At 38.4% G+C, this 9,164-nt stretch overlaps 1 long non-coding RNA gene across 1 annotated transcript; it reads left to right on the top strand.

The window, feature by feature from the left end:
• Nucleotides 1–1,635: 1,635 nt before the first annotated feature.
• On the top strand, nt 1,636–8,601 carry LOC121931632. The gene is made up of 3 exons (XR_006104193.1): nt 1,636–1,818; nt 4,727–4,872; nt 8,319–8,601. It is a non-coding gene; the product is annotated as an uncharacterized LOC121931632 (long non-coding RNA).
• Nucleotides 8,602–9,164: the final 563 nt, after the last annotated feature.

The following is a 9,164-nucleotide window of genomic DNA, read 5'->3' as shown; positions in this document are numbered from 1 at the left end:
AGTTGTTTTTGACTTGTGGCACTCTGGTAGCACTCTATTGTATTGTATTATATTGTATTATGCACAATTCTAATTGCCACAGACATAAGTCTATTTATAAAGAGGTAAGACCCCAATCAAATTTTGTCAGGTATCTTTGGTACTATCGAAAGCAAAGATTTAATCACCAAAATGTGTCTAAGTGTAAAAATAAATATTGCTCTTCAAATATTTTTAAATTCCCCTCAAAGGGCCCGAACAGACAGGCCAAAATAAAGCTGCTTTGGGTCACTTTGGAGGTATGCTTTTTAAAAGACATATGCATCTTAAGAGGCCAGAAGCTGCACTAAAGCTGCGCTCCAGTCCTTAGAACTGGAACGTGGCTTTGATACAGTTTCTGGCCTCTTAAAATGCATCATTTAAACAGCATATCTCCAAAGTGACCCGAAGCAGCTTTATTTTGGCTTGTCTGTTTGGGCTCAAAGATAGCCAAAAAACACTTCAGTTTCAAACACATTATGGCTCAGGATTTGGACTACAGATCACCCTTCCCTAAGTAACTAAGAACACTGGTATGTGGAAAGATCTAGTAGCACCTTTGAGAGTAAAGAAAGGAGTTGGCAGCATGAGCTTTCGTATACTTAAGTCTATTTCCTCAGATGCATTCAGTGAAGTGGTAAGTGATTCTACAGACTAACATGGCTATATCTTTGAATCAAAACATTGGGTGCATCGTTTTGCTCCTGAACTTTAACTCCATTTAAACACAATAACAGGGGGTAACTGTTTATTAATTTTGCTTTTGAAGGACAGAACAAGCAATTTTAGCAATTTTAATCTCACTGCAAGAAAGTCTGAAACCAGCAGTTTTCTCAGTTTGGGACTATTCTATAGAAAATTCACATGTGGTCCCCCTCCCCACAAAGAAAGCAGCATTCTTTCCATATTAAATAATATTTCTGGATAGATAGGTTATTTTCTGCCCAGAAAATGCTCTTTATTGCAGGAGAAAAAATAACAATAAATCAACCCGTGAAGCTTCTTGCCAGTTCAGAATTCTCCTCATGAGGGTTGCCCAATCCTTAAGAACACATACTTTGATCATTTTTAAAATGTACTTTCAATCACTACATGATAGCATATTCCCACTAGTCACCTGACTCACTACATACCACATCACTAGTGATCTGATGCTTTGCTAGTATAAAAATATACAGCAGATTTGCAGCATGGTCCTATGCACGGTTAGACCATATTTACTAATCCAGTTTGTATCTGAGGGAAGGGATTCTTATTGTGTTTAATGTCATTAGTCCAATGTAAGCCAGATATATAAGATGTCACATGTAAAATGGAATAACCTGCAGACAGAATTCTGCCTTTAGAAACAGGTAGAAAAAGCAGAATAGAAACATTATCTCTTATCTAAATACCTCCTCTGCAAAAAGCATCTTGACTGAAAGTTGTGTTACAGATTGTACTACACCACTCCTAAGCACTCCACTCTAGAAAATAACAATTACATTTCCTATAGTTCTGAAACAATAGCAGTTCTTTAACCTTGAGTTGCAATGGTTTTGAAGTATCACAGATGTGTGTTTACTTGAGTCAGATGTTCAGAGAGAAAAAAGGGAGACATGTTTAGAATTTGGTCAGAGAGGTGAAATACATTCTGGCATTTTTAAATTTTATGTTATTTTTGCTTTTTCAGGATTACAGCTCCACAACCTTAACTCTGGATTTTAAAATGATGTATCCCCCTCTTTTAAGAAATCAAAGGCTGGAGTAAACAAGAAGAGCCCATCAGTATGCCCATGCTGTAAATTAACAACGGCAAAGGTTAATTTCTAGTCCAAATGTCCTTGTTTTCAGAATGTAACTCCAATTGCAGCCTTGCTTAAAAACGTAGGTAGGAAAACTGTGACCCATAACAATAACAGAGGCAAATGGTCACCAAGAACACAAAAGTTTAGAAATAACAGACGATGCATTTTCTTATCAACCTTCATTAAAACTGGGCTTGCCACTTCATTTCCATACACAAAGGATTTTGAATTCAAATTGAGATTCTCATGCACCAAGGGCATATGCAGTCTGCCCTTCTTTTACGTGGGCATACACACACCCTGCATAAAGGGAATTCTGCCTATGCTTGAGCCCCATTTAAATGAATGGAGCTTGTGCACCCGGAGGTGCATGCGTGCCATGGGTGCGCGCGCCATTACTCCTTACCGGATGCGCCGCCCCTTTTTCCAGTGTGCCTTTCACTGTATAAGTCTGTCCCTGGCTTACCACTCTACCAAATGCATCTGAGGAAGTAGATTTAAGTCTATGACAACTCATGCTGTCAACTTCTTTCTTTAGTTAGTCTCAAAGGTGCTACAAGATCTCTTTACATACTGATTCTACAGACTAATATGGCTATATCTTTGAATTCTACCACATTTTTAAATTAGTTCTTATTGGCGTATTACAGACCGCCATTTAGTACGCACTCTGCCCTTCTTTTACGTGGGGCAGCTCTGTGCGTACTAGAGTTAGAAAGAGGCGTGCTAGGGTTAGGAAGCATCTTACCTTCTTAACCAGTCCTGTCCCTAGTACGTGCAGAGCGCGTAGTAAATGGCAGCGCCCATCCACACGGGCACCACCATCTTTACGTCCTGGACCCACAGCGTCCGGATGTGGCATGGCGGAAGTGATGCTACGAGTGCACGCCTTGCGCCTCGTGGCGCCACTTCCAGGTGCCAAGAAGAAGCGCCATTTTGGCGCTTCTTTTTAGCTGCGCCAGGAAGCCTCGCAGTCTGGCCGCTAGGGCTTCTCGGCGCAGCTAATGACGGTGGTGGCAGACTGCCCACTTTTGGGCGGTCTGTAACACGCCATTGACTTTCAAAGGAAACACACACCCTGTCTCTTAAGCCTGAAGACTGATAAGGAGAGATACAACATCATTAGAAAATATAAAAGGGTGTCCAAAACCAAAACCAAATCCTTTTTTTTTTAAATGTAGCAGAGGGGATAGAATGGAAACTTACCCTCAACCATAACTATGTGGTGGCTAGAGTCATTGTACATTGTACAAATGTATGATTGCACATTGTTTGTCATTGTACACACAAGTCATTCCTTGCTTGGGTTATCAAGACCTAAAAACAATGGTCCCCAGACTTCGGTCCCCAGATGTAGCTGGACTTTCTGGTAAAGGAATTCTGGTAATTTAATGCATCATATCTATTTCTTAGAAGTCTTTAAGATCAGATATAAGCATATGAAGATCAGAGATGAATACAAAAATGGAGATGAAGCACCAAACCAGCATGCAGGCTTAGAGATGCTGCTGTCCAACGGTGACTTGTAATAATGTTGCAATCCTAGGAAATGTGTACATTGGGTCAGACATGACTTCTTCTATATGGTTCTATATGAGCAGCGATAGTATCTTATATAATCAGCTTAGGGTTGCCAAGTGTTCTTTATCAAAGATGCCCCTTATTTGAGGACCAGAAAGCTTGTTCCTTATAGGACAGGTGCGTGCCTCTTATTATAAGCTGTTGTTGTTGTTGTTGTTGTTGTTGTATCCCTCCAAGTTGTTGTGTGCCTTTAAGACCTATGGTGGCCCTAAGACCCTATCATGGGGGTTTCTTGAAAAGATTTATTCAGAGGTTTACCATTGCTTTCACCTGAGGCTGAGAGCATGTGACTTGCCCAAAATCACCCAGTGGGGTTCATGGTTGAGGGGGACAATATGCAAATTATTATTGGGGACAATATACTTATTTTATAGAGAAACACAGGGCTAGGGTAACTGGTATTAGTACTTTCATTTGGGAAGAACACAAGCAGGGTATATATTTAAATAAACAAATAAATAAATAGAGAAATAAATAAAAAAGGTAAGTTCTGAAAGCAGCTACGTGGGCAACCTACCCACCATTTTGGGGTCCTAAAAGTAATGAATTCATGTTACTTTTTTCTCCTACCAATAGGGTGAAAATATTGAAGAGATATCTCTGAAACATAGTCAGGAAAAAAAAAAAAGCTTTTCGGGGATTCTTTCCAGGAAGAGTTGAAGATATGAATCCCATTTTAATTTATAAAGTGTGGTGATTTGTTTTATGAAAGGCTTGTGGATATTCAACAAAAGAACAAAGTAACAGAGTGTTTATTTTTTTATCCCGTGAACAATGGCAATGTTTCAGTTAGGTGACAATATTTGTCATATAAAAACAAAGCTGAAAGTGAAATTTCTTTGTGATGGAGGGAGAATCCATTTTGTTTTTGATAGAAAAGATCTTGCTTTGCTTTTTAGTGTATCATATAATATTTTCTCAACTGAAACCCAATTTATGTTACTGTCAGCTCAGTAGGTTGTATGGGTACCTGTCTCATAGTCCATCATAAATGATGGATGGATGACCTGGATGAAAATATGCGTTTCTACTTCAGAAGATTTGAACATTGCCATCAAACACCTCACTTTAATAGTTGGCTGGCAATTCCTTTCAGAGTTCTAGAAAGAATTCTGATGGATTATAGTAGTAGCAAGGTTCTATGTTCAGGTAAATTTACATTTTCAAAGAGAAAAAAACATCTCATTGCTATAGGACTCGTTGCTATAGACCTATCCATTCACTAAAGTGGGCTTTCTCTGAAGGGGAAATTCGCAAACATTAGTAGAGCTATGAAGTATTATGAACATATCCTTCTATATTTATATGACTATAATGCTTGACATGTCTTTTTAAATTAGGGATGGATAGCCTTTGGTCCTCCACGTGTTTTGGACTCCAGAACCTCCATCATCCACCAAGACCAGTGATGAAAAACTATGGAGATTGAGGCCCTAAACATCGGAAAGACCTGTTCAGCAATCACAATATCCTGCAATATAATATAGTAACTACTGAAGAGTCACATTTTTGTTATGAATAACCAAACATGATTGAAAAACCTACCTTTACAGCCTGACAGTGCCCTGAACCAAAGTGTTTTTGAAGTAATGAAGTTGGAGTGCTAATAAATGCACTCAGTGATTGGGTGTCTCAAGATGAGCAGTTGTGGCTGAACCCCGAGGGCTCTCTCAAGCTGCCTGTTCTCAAGTCATCCTGAGATTAAAAGCCATTATGGACATCATTTCCCAATGCTTCAATCTCTAGAATTTTGAAAATACTTTGTTCAGTGTACTGGTAGGCTATTCAAGTAAGCTGGGGAGGCATTATCACTCATAACTAAAATGATGGAGCTGTATCATCACAGCTACAATGATAATGCAAGATTTCAGATCTTTTTGTGTATGTGTGCATGCATGAACAAGCCAGCATATTCACCTAATGGTTCCTGTGTTCCTCGTTGCTTTAAAAGAACATAGGTCACTCAGTAAGTAGGGTGGGAAGAGTGTTGGATACTCCCATTTGTTCACTTGTGTGTGGTGCTCCTTTACTCTGCCTTCCACAGGTGAAGCTCAGAATTGCTTGTATAGAAGTGTAGGGTCCAATAGTAGCCACTTGGATTATAATATGTAGTCTGATTTTCGTTTCACATCTTCCTACAAAAAACGGGACAATGCAAACAAATCCTGCATTAACTAGAAAGGCATTTTTCTGTTTGATAAATAAATGAATACAGAATCTAGGAAAGTTCATGAGCAATTTAAGTTCAGCTATGTTTTTGGTCTATGTCTCCACACTCCACAGTTCTTGCGTTATCATACCACTGTCGTTTTTTAAGGCAGGGGCATTTGTGTGGATCAGCAAAGCCAAACATCTAAATGGCAAGTAGAACTAAATATATAGAGTGTAATTCTTATTGCTTTATGTGCATACAGATTCAGTTAGGGAGGTATACTTATTCCAGCATGGGACATATAAAAATGCATGCATATAACGCCAGGACACTACAAGAGAAATAATTAATTTTGGTTCATGCTGACGGCTGGAATGAAATGGATGAAATAATCCTGAAATCATCTGCATCTGAAATTAATCTTTAAAAGGACCATTCTAAATACAACATTTACTCAGTCAATTTGTTAATATCCATGGGGAAAATATGATAGCTGTTCAGCATAGTCTTCATTTCACTGACTATTTTCTTAAGAGCATGTAATCAAAAGTAGCAATCTTGTCACCCCTTGTTCTTTAGTTTGGCAACTTCACAGTAAACATACTTTTCTCAGTTTTGTATTGTCTAATATGTTATATATGTTACTATAAAATATAGTGCATTGGACCACAATGGACACATCTTTATGGTATCCACTGGGGTTTGTTTCCAGGACACACACATGTACACACACTCATGATGGATACCAAAATGTGTGAATGCTCAAGCCTTGTTATATAAAATGGTGTCGTGAAATAGTGTTCCTTATATAAAATGGCAAAATCAAGGTTTGCTTTTTAGATTCTTTTTTTTAAAAAAAACATTTTCAAGCTGTGGATAGATGAATCCATGGATACAGAATCCATGTATACAGAGGGCTGACTGTATATATATTTCCTTTAAAAGAAAATAAAAAACCTTGATTTCTAACTTCAGTCCAGTTTGTCTCCTTTGCTGCCTAGCTAATCTATTACTTCCTTTTTCAGTGGAGTTGCAAATCCACTCCAGAATTGAACCTGTTTTGGGGATAGGTTCCAGCACTTTGATTAGCTTCTTTAAAGTTCACCATCCTACAGACATTGGCACCACCTACTACCATTGAGCATTATTAGTGTAGGATACAGTCTGCCATTAAGCACCCTAAACATTGCTATAAAAGGCTGGGAAAAAAATCTCCCAAGCAAGTTTTTTTTGGCACAGGAGAAGTGTGTAAGGCTAGAGGTGAGGCTCCTGGCACTACAAGAGCATCATATTGGATTAGATTTAGATTCTAGTAAACACAGCATTTTCAATGATATTGACCAAGAAGGCAAACACTGGTGATGGGCTGTTCTCAGTCTAGTGTCTCTGCCTGTGCACTAGAGGAGCAGGATTTCGGTCATAACATTCTTATAGTAAGTATCAACAGAATATTGCAGCATTAAATAAGTTAGTCAAATTAACTAACATGTATCATGTCTGAAAGTATGGACAATTCCCCTTCCAAACCCCTGCTGTCAACTGCATGCTGTGCTTCAAAACAGGCATAGCAACTTTCCTGTGTTTGTTATTAAACTGCTTTCATTCTCTTTGCTGCTATACAAATTCAGATCTTTCAATACACGGGTCAATTCACAATGCAATATAAATAGGAAAAGAGGGGGGGAAACCCATAAGAATTGCACCATTCTGCCTTCACAGGGACCATCTGTCCCTCCACCTGGCGATAGTAGTCACGATTTGTCTTCAGCATGAATGCCGCTTGCTGTTTGTTGAAGGTGAAAGAAAATATTTCTGCAGTAAAGGTTACATAATATTAAATATATACAAGATTTAATCCATATATACAAAGATCACTTGATCATGATAATTTATGACCTTTCTCCTTAGAAGGTGTGCTTTCTATAGAAACAATATTGTTTTAAGAAAGAAGGGAAAATGTATTTTCTTCACCCCTTACTTCAGAATAATTGAGATGTCTAGAATATTTCAGAAACAATATTTTTTGAGCTCATCCCGCTCCTCTTTTAAGTGCTTTTATCAGAGACAGTTTTACCATGAAGCCATGCCAAGGGAGATTATGGAACTCTCTTTATCCCGCTGTTTTCCTGACAGGATACATGCATGTTTAACTTCAAACATGAGTCTTACTGCATTCTCCCGTATGTAGCCAATATGCAACCTGGGCTGATCCCACGGCTTTTCAAGGATGGGAAAAAGAGTGCATATGGGCTGCATATGGGAGAATGTGGTAAGACCTGTGTTTGAAGTTAAATGCATGTGTATCTGTTGGAAGATTTTTGCATTCTCTTTCTCCCTCCTTAGATAGATAGGGATTTCATGCATGCAAGCCCCCCTCTCTCTCTCTCGCATTCAAACTAACCATGTGATTTAGGTCACACACACACCCCTTTTGGGATTAACAAATATTCTCTCTCAAAGATTTTCTCCTGAACTGTTCGTCCTCCATCTTTCTCCTCTGTCAACTTTCTTTGGAAAGATGGTGAGATAATTTTTTTTCCTTTAGCTGAACTATTCTCTAGCTAGATTAGGATATAGAATCTATGTAGATTAAAGTCATTAGTAAACTTTTGTTTAAACTGCAAGCTATTTGTGTTTGTTGTTTCTGAGTCAGTCTCAGTTCTTAGAGAAGCATAGTTGGACAAAGACAAATTTCTGCTACTATGCTGATTTAAAGCTAAACCATAAAAGGCTTGGCTTTGACATTTTTGACATTTAAATATTTTTGTTTCTTTCAAAAGTCTGAAGCCCTGGGAAACTTCAATTGCCCTACAGAATCCTGTGAGGAAAACAATGGGATAAAGCGCATGCGATAATCTCCAAGGATATGCCCCAGGGAGCAGGTTACTGTACAATGTTTCCACATCCAAATAAAGACTGGCAATCTTTTTTGCTTTTCTTTTTTTCTTTCTTTCTTTCCTTCCTTCCTGTTTGAATAAAAACATATTCAGTTATGTGCAGTAAGATTTGTACTCATGCACCCAGGATCCTCTGTAAGATTACTAGAGATTCTGGCAAAGCTGGCTGTACCATTAGGCAAAGTGAAGCAACAAATTATTGATGTCATGAGAAGCATTTAACTTGTTATTACTGTGTTTTTGTTATTGTTTTTTTTTTACTGCGGGAATGAAGAGAAGTACTTGTATGATGTTCTGGGCCCAAATTATTTCACAGGCTGTTGGTACTATGCATCTTGACTTGTGTGTATGTTGAAGAGGTGCCAGGTGCTTTTCTGCCTCAGGCAGCAAAATGATTGAGCCAACCCTTGGTCCTGATGTGTATCACTGCATTTTGAGATGCACAATACAAGCTGCTGTGACTGCAATATGTTTTTTTTTATATCTAGCAGAATACAGATTAATTTTCTACATTTTTTAAAGCCCATCTTCAAAAGCTGAGTTGTCACATGGTAGTTGAAGTTTGGTGTTATTTATTTCCCAGCTCAATTGCTTCTTCAGCCGCTCACTCAATATCTCCAATCAAACACCTAACATCAAGCATGCTCCAATCAAACACCTAACATGGCCAAATGAAGTTATGCAACCAATTGAGGGGCACTTTTTTCACACTTGTGTTCAGTTTCAGGA

Source organism: Sceloporus undulatus, chromosome 5, assembly GCF_019175285.1.
Source record: "Sceloporus undulatus isolate JIND9_A2432 ecotype Alabama chromosome 5, SceUnd_v1.1, whole genome shotgun sequence".
In the NCBI taxonomy this organism is placed as follows: domain Eukaryota; kingdom Metazoa; phylum Chordata; class Lepidosauria; order Squamata; family Phrynosomatidae; genus Sceloporus; species Sceloporus undulatus.
Note: the sequence above shows the minus strand (reverse complement) of the source record. Positions and strands in the feature narration are given on the sequence as shown.